Source organism: Zootoca vivipara, chromosome 14 (genome assembly GCF_963506605.1).
Source record: "Zootoca vivipara chromosome 14, rZooViv1.1, whole genome shotgun sequence".
Classification (NCBI taxonomy): Eukaryota; Metazoa; Chordata; class Lepidosauria; order Squamata; family Lacertidae; genus Zootoca; species Zootoca vivipara.
This window is the reverse complement of record NC_083289.1, coordinates 46,553,478-46,577,949: the sequence shown is the minus strand read 5'-3', so window position 1 is coordinate 46,577,949 and position 24,472 is coordinate 46,553,478.

Genomic DNA, 24,472 nt, shown 5'->3' with positions numbered 1-24,472 from the left:
TTTTCGATTGAAATGGCATGAGCTGCGTGCCTTGACCGAGGGAGCCATTTCCATTCATTTCATTCAGATGTGTGTCTAAACGCCTCCAGCTGGACAGGTACAGCTGAAACGACCAGATTCCTCTCTTATCTCCAAGGTACGGTGCTGCTTTTATAATTAGTATTAGGAATCACAACCTTCTGGACCTAAACACACACACACACACACACACGCAAGCAAACTGATAAATCTTGGTTTATACCTGCAGCTGGCAGGCATTCCCAACAGTCAAACGCTTGCGTGATCTCGCCTAAGCAAGGTTGAGCTATAGGGACAAAGCTCATATATTTTCTCCCTCGGTGTCTACCCTGTGAGATCCCACTAATCTCTGTTTTGTTATCACATATTTGTCCTCTATCTTTTCAGCCACCTGTCCAAAAGCTCACCGCAGCAAGGAAAAGGGAGGGAATGGGGAGGGAGACTGTGGTAGCAAGAAACTCATATTTCTTTCACTTCAATTATTCCTGAGAGCAATGCTTTCTTCTTCTTCTTCTTCTTGGAATGATAGAAAGAAACAGATGGGCAAACTGTTCCCAGAGGGAAATTAAAGATGATTGTATCGCATTAGGCACAGCGATGCAGGGAGGGGCTCAAGTGTGCACCTGAATTTTGTCACTGCGACATCCTGGGCAGCTTGGATCAGTGAACCAAAATGCATCTGGGTTCCTCATTTCCATTTCTTTCTGGAATTCGGAGTTCCGGTGGATGATAACAATAATAATAAGAACATCACTGCTGCTGCTGTTCCTGCTACAGCAACCAACCAACAAACGATGTATTGGTTTAGTGCTTTGAAGTGGTTCGGGTGCTCCATAAGAATAGAATAGAATAGAAGAATAGAATAGAATAGAATAGAATAGATCTTTATTGTCATTGTCCCCTTGTGGGAACAATGAAATTTCTTGGTTCCTGTATCAACTCAATTAAGACACTCCACATGAATTAAAATACTAATAAGCACAATACAATACAGAACAATAAACAAATAAAATAAAAGTCAAAGTCCAGAATTTCCATTGAAGGCCAAAATTGCTCTAGGAAAGAAACTGTTCTTGAGATGGCTCGTTCTTGCCTTCATTGTTCTATATCTCTGTCCCGATGGCAGGAGCTCAAAGAAACGATGACCAGGATGCGATGAATCTCTTGATATGTCTAGTGCCTTTCTATGGCACCTGATGGTATAGATATGTTCTAAGGTAGAGAGAGAACAACCAGTGATACTCTCTGCTGTTTTGATAATTCCACGCAACACTGTCCTATCCTGACAAGTGCAGCTTCCGTACCGCACACATAAGCCATACGTGAGCACGCTCTCAATGGCACAGTGATAGAAAGCACATCAAAATAACTCTGCTGGATCAGACCAGAGACCCATCGAGTCCAGCACCCTGCTCTCGCAGTGGCCCACGTCATGCTCATGGGAAGCCCCAAACACAAAGCAGGCATGAGCACAATACCACCTCCAGTACTAAAAGTAGAGCACGACCATCATGGCTGCCAGACACCAAGAGGCACTCTCCATGAAAGCTCTAAAAAGCTTTGGAAGCCACCCACTCTGGCCTTCTTCTTCTTCTGACCCACCCACCCCCTTGATCAGGGCCATCCCTAGGCCCGGGCTGGGTGGCGCAAGGCGCCAGGGCGCCCGGCCATCAGTGGCACGCGGAAGGGTCACCAAACTCTGGTGTCTGCCTCCGCGCGCCTCTGCTGTTGAGCGGCTTCAGGCAGCTCTCCGGAGGCGTGCGGGGAACGCTGGCCCTGGGCCACCTGAACAGCTGAGAGGCGCAGCGCAGCGGCCCCAGGTGCGCACTCCCTGCGCGCCTCTGGAGCTTCACGCGGGGAGTGGGAGCCTGGGGCCGCCTCCTCTGAACAGCTGGGAGGTGCGGCAAGGTGGCCCCAGGCTCACGCTTCCCGCACACCTCCGGAGAGCGGCCTGACACCGCTCAACAGCTGACAGGCACGGAGGAGGCAGCCCCAGGCTCGCACTCCCCGCGTGCCTCTGGAGCTTCCCACGGGGAGCGGGAGCCTGGGGTCACCTCCTCCACACCTCTCCGTTTTTGAGGGGCTTCAGGCCACTCTCCGGAGGCACGCAGGGAGCGCGAGCCTGGGGCTGCCTCCTCTGCGCCTCTCAGCTCCCCGCGTGCCCCTCCTGCCTGCCTCACTCACGGGGGGCGCCGGAGGGATCTTGGCACCAGGGCGCCAGATATGGTTAAGACAGCGCTGCCCTTGATCACTCCAACCTCCTACCTCCAAGACCTCCCAGCTCTTCCCTTCCCCAGCCTCTTCTCCGTTGTCCCACCACCAGGAACCAGAGTCTAAGTCCTCGTCTTCCCTGTACCTTCCTGGGGGGCTCCTGGGTGGGAGGTCCCCACCACTCAGCTCCTCATCCAGCCAGTCTCAGACACCCTGCTAGAGGAGAGTCCTCTACGTTGCTGAGCAATGGGCTAGACGGGCCCAGAGAAGGATCTCGCCCCTTCAACGCAGCCTTTGACTGCTTGGGCGGGATCCAGAGCGAGAGGCTATAGGGGAAGGGCGGGGCCGGTGGTCAGCTTCAGCAATGTCTCAGCTACATTAAGATGAACCAGAGGACTCTGCTGTGTTCTTATTTTCTGTTAATAAAAAGCTAATTGCATTCTGTGCCTCCTGTGCTTCCATGCCCTGTGGTTGACTTGGGCACGCTTGATAGCTCCTGGACATCCAGGTAGTGCTAGGAAAGACTCCCTTCCTTGAAAAATGGAGAGCTGGTGCCAGTCAATGTTGGCAATATTCCCCAATTGTCCGATGGCCCTATGTTCTCTTATACGTTCCTCTGTAACACCTGAATAAGGAGAGGTCCTGCTTTTCCTGCTGATGCCCCCAAATGATGACTTACACTGTTGTGATTTGGGACCATAACGCCCCCCCCCACTCCAGATAACAAGGAAGCTGCTTGGAGAACTGTGAAATGTAGCAATTACCAGATTTCTGCTTAACACATGCCTCCCAATTACATTAGCAGCTTACTGCTGTTTGCTCGCTGCCAGCCTAACTGCGGAATCAAGGTATTCATTAGCCACACTCAGACCTTCAAAACGTGTAGAGCAAGCAGCATGGGGTGGGGGGTGGGGGAGCAGGATTTTGGCACAAGGCAACCCACGCAGATTCTACTGAAGATCAGACCAGAGCACAGCTCTCCCTTTCTATCTGATTGGGGACCCTGGGGAGTAAAACAGCCTTCCTGGCAGCATTTAGAGAGCTCGTGCACATCATAAAATTGTAGAGTTGGAAAGGACCCATGGGGCATTTATTTCAACCCCCTGCAATGCAGGAATGGTAGCTAAAGGTTCCTTGACAGATGGTCATCCAGCCTCCAATGAAGGAGAGTCCACCACCTTCTGACGGAGTCTGTTCTACTGTCAAACAGCTCTCACTGTCAGATTATTTCTTCCAAATTTCCAGTTGGAATCTTCTTTTCTCACCATTTGAATCTATTGGTTTGGGTCCTGCCCACCACAGCAGGAGAAAGCAAGCTTGTTCCATCTTCCATGTGATGCCCCCTTAGATATTTGAAGATGGCCACCTCCTTTCACCCTCCTCCTTTCCGAACTAAACATACCCAAGTCCCTCAACCATTCCTCATAAGGTGTCAGGCTTTGGGGACTCAGCTTCCTCCCCACCCGCTTTGGCTGTCGATAAGCAGGACAAAGCAAAAAGAGTTGCTTCCCACAGCAAAACAACAACACCAAAGAATCCATTCTCGGGAGGAAGGTGTTCCCAGTAAAGGTTTCTACCCACTCCCCCCCTAGTCACGTCAGCACCTTGCAACCTGATCTCGGGAATAGACCGATCAATATGGAAAACAATGAAATGCAGCTGGTTCGCATAAATTCAGTATAGGCCATCTTGATGGAATAACCAAGTTCCAGCCTGGCATCTCTAAAGCATGTTACAGATTGATTTAAGGCATTTATACACCATCCTTTAGCCAAAAAGGCTCTCAGACTTCCATTCTTATATGAGCGTTCCAGACTGTTGCCGTAGCCAAAATTCCTCCATGCAGTGTTGGATGGAGAGCGGTGTCAGACGCCTCTTGCAGAGGTTTGTAATTTCATCTTTAACTCCATTAAAAGCTGGAGGTCCCTCTGTTTTGTGTCAGGAGTGACTTAGACACAGTGCTGTCCTCCCTTTGACCCATTCCGCTTTCAACTTGGTGGATTGATGTCAGTCATGCATTCAGAACTGCAGCCATCCATCCATCCCAGAGGCATCTGCTCAGCACCCAGGGGAGAGTTCTCCTGGTTTTTTCTTTTCTGTTTAAGCCATTCCTGCCTGACTGATGTAATGCTCAGGCTGCAAAGCACAAGTTGGAAAGCAGTTTTGCACTCTCTTAACAGCCGTCGCTCAGCTCTTTCTCCTAGGCTGGAAAGGCCAGCCACAAACACACCTCAAGTTGACGGCATTCAGAAACGCATGTTGTTCATTTCTGAGCTACTTCTATTTGGAAAAGGAGCAAGTGGATTTCTGGCAAGGGGTCATCTCCTACTTCCCTTCTCCAGTATCTCCTTCCTCAGAACTCAGCCACAGGGTTCTGTCTTATTCAACATGTTTATCAATGACTTGGATGATGGGCTTGAGGGCATCCTGAGCAAGTTTGCAGATGACACCAAATTGGGAGGGGTGGCTAATACCCCAGAGGGCAGGATCACACTTCAAAATGACCTTAACAGATTAGAGAACTGGGCCAAAGCAAACAAGATGAATTTTAACAAGGAGAAATGTAAAATACTACACTTGGGGGGGGGAAATGAAAGGCGCAAATACAGGATGGGAGACACCTAGCTTGAGAGCAGTACATGTGACAAGGATCTAGGAGTCTTGGTAGACCACAAACTTGGCATGAGTCAACAGTGTGATGCAGCAGCTAAAAAAGCCAATGCAATTCTGGGCTGCATCAATAGGAGTACAGCATCTAGATCTAGGGAAGTAATAGTACCACTGTATTCTGCTCTGGTCAGACCTCACCTGGAATACTGTGTCCAGTTCTGGGCACCACAGTTCAAGAAGGATACTGACAAGCTGGAACGTGTCCAGAGGAGGGCAACCAAAATGGTCAAAGGCCTGGAAACGATGCCTTATGAGGAATGGCTTAGGGAGCTGGGCATGTTTAGCCTGGAGAAGAGAAGGTTAAGGGGTGATATGATAGCCATGTTCAAATATATAAAAGGATGTCATATAGAGGAGGGAGAAAGGTTGTTTTCTGCTGCTCCAGAGAAGCGGACATGGAGCAATGGAATCAAACTACAAGAAAGAAGCTTCCACCTAAACCTTAGGAAGAACTTCAGGACAGTAAGAGCTGATCGACAGAGGAATTTGCTGCCAAAGAGTGTGGTGGAGTCTCCTTCTTTGGAGGTCTTTAAACAGAGGCTTGACAGCCATCTGTCAGGAATGCTTTGATGGTGTTTCCTGCTTGGCAGGGGGTTGGACTGGATGGCCCTTGTGGTCTCTTCCAACTCTATGATTTTATGATTCTATGATTCCACCGCATCCATCTTTCTGATAGCCCCTCTGACCTAACCTCTTTCATCTCCAAATATTTATTCCTGCAGTTGTCTCATCTGTCTGTTGCACATCATCAACCTCACACTTCTCTGCTTGCTTCTTCTCAGCTTTCAAACATAGCAATGTCTCCGGCACCCTCCAAACATCTTCTCTCGAGCTGGGCACCTCCATGTGGCATCCAATATACTGGTCTCTTTCTTCAAGATACATGAGCGATCAACAGATCCTGCCTTTCATTAATGATTATCGCCCCCCCCCACCTGCAAAATAAAATAAAATAAAGAGAGAGAGGAGGGTGGTGAGTCTGAATCTATTGGGGGGGAGTCAAAATAGCAATTTTTCACAACTGTAGACACAAATCCATAAATGCTGGTGGTGTCTGGACCAGGTGGGGCTATAGGTGGTTTGATGTACCTACCGTAAACCCGGCCTGAGGGAATGTGCATTCTCCAGATTGGGACCCTGAGATCAGTTGCCAGAGTGTGAATTTAAGAAGTGTAGCAGATATGATAGAAAGGACTACTCTGCTGATTAGACAACGGCAGACATCCACTTATGCTAGGCCTAGCCAATCCAAGGCTTCCTTTGGTCTTCCCGTGATGGCAGTGAATGTGAATTCACCCTCAGGTCTCAGGGCAGGTTATAATAATTTAAAATACAGTTTCAAACCGTTCTGAAACTTGCAATTAAAAAAAAAAACCACAGTCACAGATAAGACAGGGTGGGCCCAGAAAATATTCATCTCAGGTATCAAATGCCAGGGTTAAAAGGCGAATCTTCAGCAATTCCCCCAAAACTGTATAATCAAGGTGCCAGACACACCTCCCAGATCCATGGAAGATGGAGCAAGCTTGTTTTCTCCTGCTCCAGAGGACAGGACATGAACCAACGGACTCAAGAAAGGAGATACCAACTAAACATCAGGAAGAACTTTCTGACAGTAAGAGCTGTTCAACAGTGGGAGGTTGTGCAAGGTCCTTCATTGGAAGTTTTAGAGCAGAGGTTGGATGGCCTCTACCCAGGAGGACTCCCCTGCTGAACGCCTGAGGGCACCGATCCTGCCACTCACCACCTGGCCTAGGGTGGGGCTTGACAGGCTCCATAAAGGACTGCTACCACCGCTGCTGCTGCTGCTGGGCAGAGAGGGCTCCATTTTTGTTTTGTTTTGGTTTTTTTTTTAAATTGCTGTTATTTTTTACCTATGTCATTTTAAACTGTGATATTAAGGCACAAGGAGAAGGGGACAACAGAGGACGAGGTGGTTGGACAGTGTTCTTGAAGCTGACCAAACTGCAGGAGGCAGTGGAAGACAGGAGTGCCTGGCATGCTCTGGTCCATGGGGTCACAAAGAGTCGGACTCGACTAAATGACTGAACAACAACAATTAATGCTGTATTCTTAGTTTTAGATTTTGATTTATGTGGAAATTGTTATCCATTTGGTTTTGTATTTTTTTTGATGTGGTTTATTTATACTTTATAGTTATTTTTTGATGTGGTTTATTTATAGTTTATGGCATGTAAATCTTGTCATGTTGTAAGCCGCCTTGAGCATTGTTTTTAACTGTGGAAAGACTGCATACAAATAATAATAATAATAATAATAATAATAATAATAATAATAATAATATGATGATGATGATGATGATGATGATGATGATGATGATCTGCCATAGATTCTTTAGTTGAGATTGCAGGGGGTTGGACTAGATGACACTTGGGTCCCTTCCAACTTTACAATTCTATGATTCTAGGTCCTAGTCCAGCACCCTAGCCACCACACCACACTAAGGTCCCACCTGGAGCCTCTAACAAGCTTTTAATTTGACGTAAAGGTAAAGGTACCCCAGAGTTATGCGCAACCCCAGAGTTGTCCGTGACTGGACCTAATGGTCAGGGGTACCTTTACCTTTACAGTGGTACCTCGGTTTAAGTACACAATTGGTTCCGGAAGTCTGTACTTAACCTGAAGCGTACTTAACCTGAAGCGAACTTTCCCATTGAAAGTAATGGAAAGTGGATTAATCCGTTCCAGATGGGTCCGCAGAGTACTTAAACTGAAAGTACTCAAACCAAAGTGTACTTAAACCAAGGTATGACTGTACTTGCACTTGAACTGCTAGGTGGGCAGGAGCTGGGACTGAACAACGGGCGCTCACCCCCTCACGGGGATTCGAACTATTGACCTTCCGATTGGCAAGCCCTAGGCTCAGTGGTTTAGACCACAGCGACACCTGCATCCCTTTAATTTGACCTACATGGCAGTAACCCCTCCAGATGCCTGCTAGATTCTGGCTTGGCAGAAGAAAATTTATGACAGCCGTCAGCTGATGCTTATAGTTGAAGTGGGGGTTTTCTCAGGCAGCATCACAGGGACATTGAGAAGGACGGGGCTTTTCTGCCATTAGTAACAGCTCGGTTGTATTTCCCCACATGGCTTCGTCTCCACTTGCTGCAGAGATCCATTTAAAGAGCATGTAGGTTTGACAAGACCTATTAGCTGGAGAGCTCTCCACACTTCCCATCGGGATTCAGACTTGGATTTCAGCACACGTGTGAGACGGATATATATTTGCCAACAAGAACAAAATGCCGAGGGACAACACACATTGAATCACCTGGAGTACTGTGTCCAGTTCTGGGCACCACAGTTCAAGAAGGATACTGACAAGCTGGAATGTGTCCAGAGGAGGACAAACAAAATGGTCAAATGCCTGGAAACAATGCCTTATGAGGAACGGCTTAGGGAGCTGGGTATGTTTAGCCTGGAGAAGAGAAGGTTAAGGGGTGATATGATAGCCATGTTCAAATATATAAAAGGATGTCATATAGAGAAGGGAGAAAGGTTGTTTTCTGCTGCTCCAGAGAAAGGGACACGGGGCAATGGATTCAAACTACAAGAAAGAAGATTCCACCTAAACATTAGGAAGAACTTCCTGACAGTAAGAGCTGTTCGGCAGTGGAATTTGCTGCCAAGGAGTGTGGTGGAGTCTCCTTCTTTGGAGGTCTTTAAGCAGAGGCTTGACAGCCATCTGTCAGGAATGCTTTGATGGTGTTTCCTGCTTGGCAGGGGGTTGGACTGGATGGCCCTTGTGGTCTCTTCCAACTTTATGATTCTATGAATCTTCCTTTTTATTTGACCTTATCTGCAGGTGGGGACAAAACAGCTGGCATATCTCTCTCAGTCTGGTGGGCATTTACTGATCAGTAGTGGTAAGGACATAAGAAGAGATGGCAGGATCAGGCCAATGGACTCATGTAATCTACCATCCTGTTCTCACAGTGACCAATCAGATATCCGTGGGAAACCCACCAGCAGGTTCTTAGCATAAGAGCACCCTCCCCTTCTGTGTTTTGTCCAGCAATTGGCTTCTAGAAGAATTGTTTCCTTCAATTGTGGAGACAGAGCACAGCCATCCTGGCTAGTCGCCTTCAAGAGCCCCCTCCACCATGAATTTGTCTAATCCTCTTTCAAAGCCATCTAAGTTGGTGGCCACCATTGCCTTCTGTGGGAGTGATTTCCATAGTTTAACTCTGCACTGCATTCAGAAGGACACCCCTTTTTCTGTCCTGAATGTGCCATTGGATGGCCATCAAGTTGAACGTTATGGGAGAAGGAGAGAGACTTTTCTCTTTCCACTTTCTCCATGTAGTAAATTTATAACCTACCCTTCCTCCCTTCCCTAAGGTGTATCTGAGCCAGATATGCCAGAGGATTAGCTCTTTAAGAGTCCGCAGTTGTCCACCAAAGGGTCAGAGTCTAGAAATGGAGGACTGGAGGCAGAGGCTCAAAAAACTTCATTTCATTTCCAACTCTTGTTGCTACACATTGCTCACTAGGAGCTCTCCGTTGTGCTGAAATAACCAACCCACCTTTTTATTTTGTCCAGTGGGTTCCTCCATAAGACCAGACCAGGAAAGAACCAAAGTTCTGTGAAGTCCCTACATTACTGGTGGAACATCAATGTTTGAAACAATAAAGCAATGGAATAAGGGTACCTCTTTCATCTCTGACCATATGGCCCATCCTGCCATTTCATCCCTCACCCTTCCTTTCCATATCTTGTCATCAAACATCAACTCAATGGTGCACCAAGTCAAATAAGTTCAGTTTCACCTCCAAGGAAGTTCTATACCCAGTTCAACAGCACAGAAAAGCCCCCTAATCGGATTAACATACAGCACTTGATACTCTCATGATAATTTCCAATTAAGCACCGTCAGGCAGAGATATTGCCTGCTAACGAAAGGATGTTAATTAGCTAAGACCTGTCAGGGAATGATTCATGAGTCTCTCATTCCTTTCCGCTCATATTCTAAATTTACATACCCTCCAACTTTTCACAAATGAAACTAGGGACACTGTATCCTCATGTCAAGGATTGCTCTCCTCTGATCATACTGCTGCTGTGCTGAAAACTGTCCTCCAGTTTCCAAGGTGTTATTACCTGTTTCCATCCTTCTGTCTCATTAACACAGCGCTTCCTTCAGCATTTCAGTGGCTGTGGGGTTGAGCTTTCCTTGTTGTTGTGTGATGTCTTTCTTTCCACAAAACATTTTTCCAGTGCTTTGCAGCCTCCCCAGCTGCCCATTGCTTCCTGATAAAAGAAGGGGGGGGCCTTCAGGAGTAACTGCTTCATTATGTCTTCCCCTGAGCTTTAATTGAAGCACATAATGCTGGGGATACTATCTACTTAGGAATGTACAAGCGATCCTTTTTTTAAAAAAATACTTTTTATTAAATATTCCAATTAAAACACAATTCAATTATTTCAGTTATATCCAATTATACACATACATATCAATTAAGACCCAGGTGGCACTGTGGGCTAAACCACTGAGCCTAGGGCTTGCTTATCAGAAGGACGGGGTGAGCTCCCGTTGCTTGGTCCCAGCTCCTGCCAACCTAGCAGTTCGAAAGCACGTCAAAATGCAAGTAGATAAATAGGAACCGCTACAGCGGGAAGGTAAACGGCGTTTCCATGTGCTGCTCTGGTTTGCCAGAAGCGGCTTTGTCATGCTGGCCACATGACCTGGAAACTGTACGCTGGCTCCCTCGGCCAATAATGCGAGATGAGCGCTCAACCCCAGAGTCGGTCACGACTGGACCTAATGGTCAGGGGTCCCTTTACCTTTACCATTTATTATGCCAAATCATAAAAAAGGCTTCCCATGCTTCAATGTCTGGGGATTCTAGATAGCTATTTCGCACTGCCATCCTAATCCAGGAATGTACAAGCAATCCACCCAAATCCCAAAATGAACCAACCAACCGATTTCGGCCAAATCAGGATCCCTCCTGATTGAATTGAGCCACGCCCACACAGAGTGATCCACTGATAACTTCACTGATGACTCCAGGTTCTAATGTTATGAGGAACATGGGAAGCTCCCTTATACTGAGTCAGACCTCAGGTCATTCTAGCTGAATATTGTCTACACTGACTGGCAGCAGCTATCCAGTGTTCCAAGCAGACATTCCCATTCCTATCTGAGGATGCCATGGATTAAACCTGAGATATTTGCAGGCAAAACAACTGTTTTAATTTTCTCTCTCTTTAAAATATAAAGCAGTATAGAATGAAATGAATAATAATAATAATAATAATAATAATAATAATAATAATAATACAGCAGAGCTACAGTTGAAAACATCTCCCTATATGCTTTTTTCACACCTTGCATAATTATTATATACCCCAAAATGGCAGAATAGGGACAGTGATTTTCTTGGAGAAGCTTATCAGAAAATTGGGGCTGTGGCTTCCTAAATAGGATGCTTGTGATTTTAGTTCGTGAGCTTGGCATATTAAAAAGAATATTAAATCAGTGATGGACTGTAGAATGTTACGGGGGTGTGGGAGAAAAGTGATATAAATTAGTTCCATAGGTGCCAGCAGCATTGAATTTGAGGAGTAATCTTCAGTTGTACATTCCACTAATTAGGAAATGCACACAATATTAAATTTACTATAGAACCTATTAAAACATTATGAATAGAGGCTAACCATATCAGGACAGAGGTATGTGGGAAGCAATCACAGATTAATGAGTTAGGGGGCTTGGGGAAGGGGTTTATTGAGGTTATTATTAGGAGGGGGGATACAAAAATTCAATTTCAATCAGATAAGAGCAAATATCACTGACTTGCAAAATCAGTATTGTATCTTTCTTTGAGTGCATTATTTGGAGTACAGAATTTTGTGCAGCAATTTTGCTTTGCCCTTGGGAACAGCTTGACGGCATCACTCCCTGCAGGGTTGGGGAAAATGTATTGGGGGGGGGTTGTCCTGCTTCCAGAAGACCCATCAATGACAATCCGCACAGCAAAATGCAATTTGCCAGGCTAGTAAAGGTAAAGGGACTCCTGATCATTAGGTCCAGTCGTGACCGACTCTGTGGTTGCGTGCTCATCTCGCATTATTGGCCGAGGGAGCCGGCGTATAGCTTCCAGGTCATGTGGCCAGCATGACAAAGCCACTTCTGGCAAACCAGAGCAGCACACGGAAACGCCGTTTACCTTCCCGCTGTAGCGGTTCCTATTTATCTACTTGCATTTTGACGTGCTTTCGAACTGCTAGGTTGGCTATAGCTGGGACCGAGCAACGGGAGCTCACCCCGTCACAGGGATTCGAACCGCCAACCTTCTGATCAGCAAGCCCTAGGCTCAGTGGTTTAGCCCACAGTGCCACCTGGGTCCCAATTTGCCAGGCTAGGCTTGTCCAAAAGGGTGGCTCCACTTAGCAGTCTCTTTTTCACTCTGTGCCTGGGTTCCCATTAGTGGGCATGCTACTCAGAACCCCAGCACAATCATTTCCCAAAAAACATCCTCCTGGGATTCCCAACAACGCCCAGACACACATCAGCCTCCCAGGTGTGCAGATCGGTGGTTAAAACAGAACACTAGAGTTCATAGCTAGGCATAAGTCAAGACGCTGGCCCAACACTTGACACACCCCCTGAGCTCCACTTCTGAAGAGCAGGGCAGACACAGTCATTTGTGTGAACCCTGTGCCAAGCCACAGGACTGGGTGTCAGGGACCATGCTGAGGAGGGCTGCTCTGAGGAGGAATGGTAGCCTCCCCCTCCCCCTGCTCCTGATCAGGATCCTGAATCTTCCCAGGAGCAGGAGAACAGTATAGACTTGGAACAGTGCTTTGCAGAGGGACATAGTTCAGAAGGCAGAAGCTGGGAAATACTGGCTGGAGAAGGAGAACTGGGGGGGAGAGAGTTAACAGATTCACTGTTTCTGGAAAGCATTCATCTGCTCAGCCCCAAGGTCAAGAAGAGCTGATAAGGTGGCAGCGCAGAAAACACAGTGGTTACGAGATCAGGTTACAAGACGCGATAGTGACGGGGTTGACTAGGAAGAAAGTGGGTGGAGCCCTTAATAGGGAGCACTGTTGTTCCTAGGAATTGATTATTTGTTCTCTCGCTGTGATCATTCAAGTTTCTAACTGGTAAGAAGTCTCCTTTCCTTAGTTCTGCTTATCTACAGCCAAAGGGGGGGGGGGGGGAGGAAGCCGATTCCTTAAAGCCTGACACTGGGCAAGAGAGCGAGCACATCTTTGGGCAAGAGAGCAAGCACATCTTCGTGCGAGCACAACTGACATTGCATCCATCAGGGGGATGCTGTATGTTCATTGTCTGATCTAGGCTCCAGTGCCTCCCTGTGACTGGAGAACACCCCACTGGCAAGAGGTGGAACTGGGGCCAATTGGGGTGGCTCTCCCTCAATGTTTGGAAGAGCTGATTATACCTAGGTAGGGTTACGACAACCAATTCAGCTCCCTCCTCAGCTTTCAAATGAACACCCACAAGACCGCTGGGCACCTTTCCAGGAAAATGGTCCACACTATCGTCCCATTCCTCCTCTGCCTCTGACCAGCCCTGCCAAGATATCTCCATGGGGCTCACAACACTGTAAAGTCTTCTGTCTGTCCCAAACAGGGATGCAAGGGGAATTTGTTCGGTCTGCATTTTAACACACACATACCAAATTCACCCTTCCCAAACCAATGCATGAAGCGAAAGAGAGTATCTTTTGAATTTGCCACTTCTCTGCATTTTGTGATGCAGTTTTCCAATTGATCAATGTGGACAAAGAAATAAAAAAAAGAGAAGAGAGCATATATGAGCAGTAAGTGCACCTCGGGAGAAAAGAAGTTCAACAAATTTGTCCGGATTTTAAATTTTGGGAATATGGCAACCCTAAGTTCTAACAATTTTTAAAAAAGAAAAAATCACTTAAAATTAAAAAAAAACTAATACAGCATGACTTAATCTTAATTATAATGACTCCAAACTACCATGACCAAGATTTTCTGAAAAAGATTCTATGACCCACATTCCCAATAACCTATAAAGCTTTTACAGCCAGCAATGAAGATATTATATATTCATTACCACTGCTGGCCATCTGCAATCTCTGGGGCGAAACGAAATAAATTACCTGTAAAGTACATTAACATCATTCAAATTCACTTCTCCTCTTTCCCCCTCTTCCAACAATTGATCACAACAGCAGCGGTTTTGCTCTAGACAAGTAAGCTTGGGCACCCACCTCACTAGATCAGCACACTACTGCAGCGCAAGATGTGATGATCAAGGAATCGCAGAGTTGTGGGGAACCTGCCTGTGGTTGGAAACCTTTTATTCTGTGGAAAGCCACCTTCCATTGAGGGGAATTTTCCAGGGGCTGCATACTCCTGGCAGGCGGGGCCAAAGACACAAGTGGGTGGAGCCATGTTGGCATTCCGTGGGTGGAGCCATGTTGACATCTGGGGCTTGGAATAAGGGAGTTTCCCGCAAAAAAGGGAGGGTTGACAGCTATGTTCCTTGCCCTGGTGCCATGCCAAACCCCCTCTTAAAGGTAAAGGTAAAGGGACCCTGACCATTAGGTCCAGTCGTGACCGACTCTGTGGTTGCGCGCTCATCTCACATTATTGGCCGAGGGAGCCGGCGTATAGCTTCCAGGTCATGTGGCCAGCATGACAAAGCCGCTTCTGGCAAACCAGAGCAGCACATGGAAACGCCGTTTACCTTCCCGCTGTAGCGATTCCTATTTATCTACTTGCATTTTGACGTGCTTTCGAACTGCTAGGTTGGCAGGAGCTGGGACCAAGCAACGGGAGCTCACCCCGTCACAGGGATTCGAACCGCCAACCTTCTGATCAGCAAGCCCTAGGCTCAGTGGTTTAACCACAGCGCCACCTATGTCCCCAAACCCCCTCTTACCTGTTGTTTAATCAACAGAGTTGTAGCATGATTTCACCCAACACATATTTCCACCGCACTCAGGAGCCATGGGGAGACACCCTGCCTGGGCAATGATTTGATGTGTGTCTAGCAAATGACAACGAATCTGGTGTACATAAAACCCTACTAATGAAAATGTGGGCCCATTTTCTCCTGACCTTAAGTCTGACCAGTAGACTTGATTAAAATCTGCACATTAAAAGGAAGAGGTGGAGGAGGAGAAGAAGCAGACATTCAGGACAATTGAGTCACAATGGGGAGAATTATACAGCAACTCTGTTTTATCATGCTCCCATATGGCAAGAAACAGCTTTTCTCCACTATTAGTTATCTGCTATTTAGAGCATCAAGAAGACTTAGTTGAATCTCTGTCCAGATTAAGGGGGATTTGAGTTGTGGTGATAGCCTTTAAAGAGAAACAGCTGGCTGGCACAAGACTTTAGCACTAATAGAATTTGGCCAACAAGGAAGAATCTGGGTTTCCTTGCTTCCAGTATGCTCCTGCCTTAAGGAAAAAATCATGATTTTCATTCTGTCTTCATGCAGTAAATTCTTGGGTTATTCTGCAGGAGACTGACACAGCTGTCCTTTGGGGAATTCCACTCAAAATGTATTCTATTCTTTGAGCTCCACCAGAGATGGAAACATCTGCATTTTCCAATTAAAACATCTAGCACCTGAAACTATTGATTCTGTGTTGCCATGAGCTTGGCCATCTGGAGTGCCCTGAATGAGCGGCTAAAGATTTTAGCGATTGAGGCATAATGGTCCTTAAAGACCTGGAGTTTTATCCTTTGATAGCTGGAGATCTCTTCCCAGCATTTGAAATGCAATGTACATCAATGTTTGGAAAGGTGACACTGCTGAGAGCTAGTTGGAGGAGCACACACAGAGAGAGAAACACAGAGAGAAGTTTGCTCTCAGAGTTGTAAAGGGAGAAAAGAGAGCAGAAGATTTAGGAACATGGGAAGCTGCCTTAAACTGAGGACACAGCTGTTGTTGTTCAGTCATTTAGTCGTGTCCGACTCTTCGTGACCCCATGGACCAGAGCAGGCCAGGCACTCCTGTCTTCCACTGCCTCCTGCAGTTTGGTCAGACTCATGTTCATAGCTTCAAGAACACTGTCCAACCATCTCGTCCTCTGTTGTCCCCTTCTCCTAGTGCCCTCCATCTTTCCCAACATCAGGGTCTTTTCCAAGGATTCTTCTCTTCTCATGAGGTGGCCAAAGTATTGGAGCCTGAGCTTTTTGAGGACGCAGATACATTAGTCAATTTTTGGAGGACATTTTTGGAGGACATAGCTACATTAGTAAAAAAAACAGTGATTTGAATGCATTATAAAAAGCACCACCAGATGGCACCAGAGAGCAGGAATTTTTTTACCCGCGATATTCCACAGGGGTTTTTTTTTGCTTCTTTTGTTATAATGATCTAACTTCTGACTTATTTGTAGCATTTTTCCTGTGTGTAGATCCACCCTGAGTCAGAGCATTGGTCTATGTAGCTCAGTATTGTCTACACTGACTGGCAGTAGCTCTCTAATGTGTCAGATCTGCCAGGGATTGAACCTGGGGCCTTCTGCAGAAAGCCCAGGAGCCACAGTCCTTCGCTTAGCTAATCTGAATTGCAGCCTTGCAGTGTCTGCAACAACTACTGAGAGAGTAGTTGATGCAAGATAGGGTGGTTTTGCTTCCACTTGCTTCTAACAGCCTCTGCTTGCATATTTGTAAATAGAACAGAAGAGTCAAAACAGCATTAGAGACTGAGCTAGATGGGATCTACTTCAAAGGCAAAGGATAGCCTCCCCCTAGTTCTTAGTGAATGCTGGGGGCAGGAGATGTTGTCTTCCCCCTATTGGGAACTTTGAAGGAACCATTGTAAAGGAACGTGTAGAAACAGGAGCAATTTTTATTTCCTTCTGGAAGGAGAAATTAAACTGAGATGTTAGTTAGACCATATTCATTACTTCTTTACATTTAAGGTTGGGAGATTATTATTATTATTTATTATTATTTATACCCCACCCATTTGGCTGGGTTTCCCCAGCCACTCTGGGCAGCTTCCAACAGAAAAATAAAATAATCAATTAAACATTAAAAGCCTCCCTAAACAGGGCTGCCTTCAGATGTCCTCTAAAAGTCTGGAGGTTATTTTTCTTTTTGACCTCCGATGGGAGGGCTTTGCACAGGGCAGGCGCCACTACCAAGAAGGCCCTCTGCCTGGTTCCCTGTAGCTTTGCTTCTCGCAGTGAGGGAACCGCCAGAAGGCCCTTGGCACTGGACCTCAGTGTCCGGGCAGAGCAATGGAGGTGGAGACGCTCCTTCAGGTATACAGGACCGAGGCCGTTTAGGGCTTTAAACGTCAGCACCAACACTTTGAATTGTGCTCGGAAACGTACTGGGAGCCAATGCAGGCTGCTCCCAGTCACCAGTCTAGCTGCCGCATTCTGGATTAGTTGTAGTTTCCGGGTCACCTTCAAAGGTAGCCCCACATAGAGCGCATTGCAGTAGTCCAAGCGAGAGATTACTAGAGCATGCACCACTCTGGCGAGACAGTCCGCGGGCAGGTAGGGTCTCAGCCTGCATACCAGATGGAGCTGATAAACAGCTGCCCTGGACACAGAATTCTGGATACAGAATTAACTAGGCTTTCCTCCTCATGATATTGGATCAATAATTTTGCATTATTCTTTCTCTGCTCGCAACTCGCTATTTCTGTTATATAAAAGAGAAAACACAGATGTAGACACTTTAGGCAGCTTGTTCCCGTCTTCAACAAGGCTTAACATGCTGGATAAATTCACCCTCAACAAACAAATACCAAGTTGTGAGCTCAGCATTTTGTTCGCATTACGGCAAGAGTTGCCATCTGCCAATGCTGTGATTTGCAAAAGATTTCATTTATGGGGGGGGGGGGGAGAGACCCACAGTGCCAACCTCTGTCACTCACCCCCTGCCCCCAGAAACTGTGACTTTCAGTGAGCGTATTAGAGTAATCCTGTCTGTTTCTGATGAAAAGTTTGATAAGAGGATATGAGCCTGCGTGTCTGAGTCAGAGGATTTTTTTTAAGAAACAGGGAACATAACGCTTGGCACTCATTACTATCCTTAGATGCTTAATAGAATCAAAAGACCAAAAGACCTAAGCCGGCCTTCCCCAAACTGGTGCTCTCCAGATGTTCTGCACTGCAGCTTCCACAATCCACAGTTAGAAGATCCAAGTTGGTGGGGCTGATAGGAGTTGCAGCCACAAGCATCTTGGGGAAGGACGCAAGTTGGAGAAGGCTAATGGAAGGCATGAAATGAGTTTGACAGTAAACACAGCAAGCCTTCTGTTTCCTCTGAACTGTAGCAAAGTCCAGAGACGCTCTTCCAAACTCAATGGAGGAACAGGTCATCAATGGCTACTAAACGAGATGAGCCATTGGCCTGATCCAGCAGGCTCTTCTCCTAAAAGACAAATTAATATTTCATTTAGTGTCTTCTTCTTCTTCTTCTTCTTCTTCTTCTTCTTCTTCTTCTTCTTCTTCTTCTTCTTCTTCTTCTTCGATCACTTGTAGCCAAGTAAGATTGTCTTCCATAAACATGGTTTTAACAGTGAGTCTGTAAGTGACTGCGGAAGCCAATTCTGGATCAGGCATCCCCAAACTGCGGCCCTCCAGATGTTTTGGCCTACAACTCCCATGATCCCTAGTTAGCAGGACCAGTGGTCTAGGATGATGGGGATTGTAGTCCAAAACATCTGGAGGGCCAAAGTTTGGGGGTGCCTGTTCTGGATCCACACGTCCTTCCACAGTGGGGACATAGGTTTCCGGACGGGATCACGGTGTGGATTTGCCAAGCGTGCCTTCCTCTTAGCACGTATCTCTCTTTCATCCTGAGTTTGAGTGTCTTCAAAGCCCATGACACCTTTGGTAAAGGCTGTTCTCTAACTGGAGCACTCGCAGGCAAGTGTTTCCCAATGGCCAGTGTTTATACTACATTTTTTAAAGATTTGCCTTGAGAGAGAGTCTTTAAACCTTTTTTGTTGACCAGCAGTCTTTAAACCTCTTTTGCTGACCAGCTTTCCATTTTTAAGTTCAAAATAGAGTAGTTGCTTTGGAAGACAACAATCAGGCATCCACACAACATGACCAAAATAAAAAAATTCCTTCAGTAGCACCTTAAAGACCAAGTAAGTTTTTATTTTGGGATGAGCTTTCGTGTGCCAAAGCTCATACCAAAATAAAAACTTACTTGGTCTTTAAGGTACTACTGAAGGAATTTTTTTATTTTGCTTCGACTCAGACCAACACGGCTACTTACCTGTAACTACAACATGACCAGTCCAACAAAGTTGATGTTGAAGAATCATTGCTTTTACACTGGTGATCTTTGCTTTTTCCAGTAGACTGGTATTAGTTCGCCTGTCTTCCCAAATGATGTGTAAAAAAAATTCGAGACACCGTTGATGGCAGCTTTCAAGGACTTGGAGGTGGCATTTGTAAGTGGCCCATGTTTCACAAGCATACAGTAAGGTAAGGTAAGGTACATTTAGAGTATTGTTTTAGAAGTGCCATTTGGGGTTCACCAAGTTATCAGTTGCCCAATATGTGAGACAATATCCCAGAACCGTGTGTATTGTATTTTAATTGTCATTATATTTATTAAATTTGTGTACCGCCTTTCATCCGTAGATCTCAGGGTGGTTCAGAGCATAAATATACATCCCCCAAGTTACAAGAGGTACCTAAGATTACGGAGTGGCAAATGAAGCTATTAGATCTTATGGAAATGGCCAAACTGACTTATAGAATAAGGGATCAGGGTGACGAGAAATTCTATAGAGAATGGAGTAAATTTGTAGACCATGCAAGGAAGAATTATAAAGGAATGAAAACGTTGGCAGTTATAAATTAAACCCTACATTTGTGACTTTAAGAGAAAGTTGAAATACACGAGAGGATGAACTAATTTACCTGCTGGGGGGGTGGGGGGAAGTCAGAGCTGGGGACAGCTATGTATCGCTTGGATTAATGTGTATTGTTTAAGATGTTAAAAAATGGAAATCTAATAAAAACTCAATGGTTAAAAAAAAAACATCCCCCAAAATCGTGGTTCCATGATGTCAAAAGTACAAAATAGATAAATAAATGTAAAAAATAACATTTGTCTTATATAATTCCCCCGCCCACCCATCATGTACCGGTAAACCCTACAAATCAAGGATGTAGGACATGTGGCCCTCCAAAATGGAGTGGATTCCATCCTCCGTCAGCCATTGCCAGCTGACCAAAGATCAGGGGCAAAGGGAGTTACGGCACCACAGAATTTGGAGTATTCCAGCTCCCTATCCCTAAAGGAAGATAGCCTGCTAGCTGTTTCCCAAAGCTTCCAGAGCCTACTGTATATTGAAACTGCTCTCATTTCTCCCCTGCTCCTCCTGCTTTTCAATATGCACCCGTTCTGGCTTTCTTTCGCTGATTTGTTATCTTAATTAATGGCAGTTTTGCAGAGGGCCAAGACTGGGATTGCAGTGATTAATTACACACTCTTACTTAACGCTCTAGTTGAACTGGCTAAGTAAAAATAGACAACAATGTGGAAAGGCAGGCAGCTCTTTTTATAAAAACCAAGGTAAAGAAAGGTTAGAATTAAATAGCTACAGCTTTCCTTTCCTTTCCTTTTGGGTAGCAATACATGGAAGATTTGAGGTCGTTTGTCTGTGGTTTTCAAACAGTGAATGTGTGGGAAATATTCTAATGAGTTATGCTGTAGGACAAACTCCCCACCCCACCCCACCCTCAAAGCAATGTCACTAAGAGCTGTTCGGCAGTGGAATTTGCTACCAAGGAGTGTGGTGGAGTCTCCTTCTTTGGAGGTCTTTAAGCGGAGGCTTGACAGCCATCTGTCAGGAATGCTTTGATGGTGTTTCCTGCTTGGCAGGGGGTTGGACTGGATGGCCCTTGTGGTCTCTTCCAACTCTATGATTCTATGATTCTAAGATCGATATGCACTTCTGACCTCTCCCTCAACCCTGAATTTATGTTCTCCAGCCTTCCTATATGCCTTCGCGCTTTTTAAAAATATTTTTAATTAAATTTTCTGTTTTACAATTTAAAATACACATTTTAACATCCTCAAGATATCAATGACTTCTCTTCTTCTCTTTCCATGGTTCATTTTACATATCTTAAATCCCTGCATATTTTACAAAAACTATACCCATCGGTTTTCCATTATTGCATCCATCAAAACACATTTACACTGTTGAATTTATCTTAATGCTTTCTCACTTTCCATCTGACCATAGATACAGTCTTGATTCCCCCCCGCCTTAAAACAACCTTGAAGAATAGGGCACCGTTATCATCCCAGTGTTGCAGAACTGGCAGAGAGAGAGAGAGAGAGAGAGAGAGAGAGAGAGAGAGAGAGAGAGAGAGAGAGAGAGAGAGAGAGAGAGAGAGAGAGAGAGTCTTGCCAAGGCCACATGGTAGATTCATTCATGGCAAGACCTGAACTGGAATTTTGCTGGTTCCCTGCTCGGTCTCTGTTTAGGAGCTGCTGAAATCTGTGCATGGCTGCCCCATGTGGTGAATCATTGAAACGCAGCTGACAGCCTGGCTCCAGTCAGATTCCACCCACCAAGGCTGGCTGCAGTGTCCTCCTTGGCATACCTGCCAAGTTGTTGTCAGCGAAATAAGGGGCCGGGCCGGAAATAGCAGACCTGAAGTAGCGCTGCCGCCATTTTGGAACTGGGTGGAGCATGCTCAGAAGTGACTTTCGATGCTGCTTTGCCCAGTTCCAAAATGGCCGCCGCGCCAGAAGTCGCACTGCAGCCATTTTGGAACTGGGCAGAGCAGCATCAAAAGTCGCTTCTGAGCATGCTCCGCCCAGTTCCAAAATGGCTGCCGTGCCAGAATAAACCGGGGGAAAACAAAAAAATCCGTTTTTTCAGCTAGGAACAGCTGCAAAAATGGGGATTTCCCGGGGAAAACAGGAGACTTGGCAGCTATGCCTCCTTGGTAGGAAGGAATATAGAAAGTCTTCCTGTTGCAGTTGAGCCTTTGTCAAGGCTGGAGGTCTTCATGAGCTCTTGGGTGCTTCTGAACCCCATAGCCATCTGACCAAAGCTCAGGGGCGTCTCTTTTTCTTCCTCTCAACCATGCCTCCTGGTTTTCTCTGTGGTCCAAACCACTGACTGGTCTCATGGCTTCTAGTTCCTGACATACCCCAGATTACGTACTACCAATGATCCCGCCCTGACAGTCTATTTGCCTCTCTGCCAGTACAGTGGTACCTTGGTTTTAGAACAGCTTAGTTTATGAAAAACTTGGAAATAGAACGCTGCAAACTCGAAAGTAGGTGTTCCGGTTTGTGAACTTTGCCTTGGAAGCAGAACATGTTCCGCTTTCTGTCAAGTGTGTTCCATTGGTAAATTGAGTCCCCCTCTGCTAACCAGAGGTTTCCAGTTGAGTCCGTCGGCTGTTGAATCCCAAGCACCCACACAACACAGAGGTGATATTTGGAGCTTTTTGTTTTTGCTAAAAAAAATTGTGTGTTTTGTGTGGCTTTTTCGTTTCTGTTTTTTTTTTTTTTACTGTGACTTGTCCTTTGTTTTATGGGACTGACTTGTGACTGTGACTTGTGACTTCATTTTTGTGACTGTGTGGAACCCAGTTCAGCTACTGATTGATTGATAGTGTGACTGCAGAAATGGATAAAAGTCCCCCATCCAAACAATGACTATTACCAGTGCACTTAAGAAAAAATAATAATTTTAATTTTTATCATCTACAATACTGTCTATTTATTTTATAGTACAGTACATTGAGGATCGCTTTTATTTTATGGATCAATGGTCTCATTAGATAGTAAAATTCATGTTAAATTGTTGTTTCAGGGGTTGTTTTTAAAAGTCTGGAACGGATTAATCGATTTTTGCATTACTTTCTATGGGAAAGCACACCTTGGTTTTGGAATGCTTTGGTTTTGGAACAGTCTTCCGGGACGGATTAAGTTTGGGAACCAAGGTACCACTGTATCTCCATTGAGTTTGTCACCAAACTCCTTTCCCAACCACATGTTGGCTTTATAGTGCTCCTTGTTGTCTGTGTGGGCATAGGAAGCTGCTTCATACTGTGCCAGACTACTGGTCCATCTAGCCTAGTTCTATCAGCTCTGACTGACAGCAGCTCTCTGGGGTCTCAGAGAAAGACAGGACTTTCTGCTCACCAGCTACCCAGGGAAATTATAGAGCAGGCATCCCCAAACTGCGGCCCTCCAGATGTTTTGGCCTACAACTCCCATGATCCCTAGCTAACAGGACCAGTGTCGGGGAAGATGGGAATTGTAGTCCAAAACATCTGGAGGGCCGAAGTTTGGGGATGCCTGTGATAGAGCATCTGCTTTACATGCAGGAAGTCCCAGGTTCAGTTCCTGGAATCATAAAGCAGGACTGGGAGAGACCAAGCCACTCTCTGGAGAGTCTCCACGCCCCCTTGAAACACCGCTCTAGTGATGTTTAAATGGAAGGTGGGAAGTATATCAGAGAGCAGTTTGCCAAATCTTCCACCCACACCTTGCTTGCTCACATGCCTGCCTACCTGCTGTTCAGGAGTTGCAAACTGTAGCATGACAACAGCCTTACAATTTTATTATATAGTGAGATTTTATTTGTTTGCGTATCCTCATCCTCCCCCCCGCCGCGGTCCCTGAATTACTGGGCCTGAGGCCATGTAATAAAATTTCTATTGTATTGTCTTTTTTCAGGTAAAAAACCACACCAGAACTTTCAGGAAGCACAATCCTGGACTAAGAACTGAGTTTTGATCAGGTCATGTCACACGAGAACTTGAAACTCTCAAATTCTTCTAGCATCCCTGCTTTTAAGTGGGGCTGAGAGGGAGCTCAAAAGTGTTCAGTATTAAATTGAAAGGGGAGACCAACAGTAATAAAAAGATACAAGTTCACACATCTTACACAATGGCAAAACTAGAAAATCCACTGGTGAGGGCTCAGCCCATCCAACCTTGATTGCAACCAATAATTGTCACTCTCTGATGTCCTCCCATTGCCATTGACCCCAGCCTTATCTGGCTCCATCTTCCCAAATGGACCCATAAATCTGGGATGGGGAACATCTATGATCGTCCAGGTGACATTGGACTCTAACTCCCACCATCCCTGCTCATTTGCTATGCTAGCTGGAGCTGATGGGAGTCCAACAGCAGGGCCAGAGGCTCACCACCCCTGCTCTGTGCAGAGAAAGAGCTTGCCTCCCCAACCAGGTGTTCCCACAACATCCCTTCCTTCACCGTACCCCTTTTTGTGATTTTGCTGGACATTTTGCCGGTCTGTTAATATAAGACCATGACTCCGACCATAGAAACTGACAACGTAGGAGGATGTCTCCCTCATGTACCACTTCCACAAAATGAACGTTGCACCAAAGGTAGAAAATTAGACATGCTTCACCTGTCTTCCTCCTTTGTTTGCTCTGTTGCAATAACAAAGACCAGATGTCATTGCTCCCTCCGGACAAATCAGTTGTGTTAGTCTTTGTTAACAGCCTTGGAAATTGCAGAGCTATGGATGAAGCGAAATGTTGCTCCTCGCTTTCTCCTTTCTTGATTAATTTCCTGGGGGGGGGGGAGTTGGTAG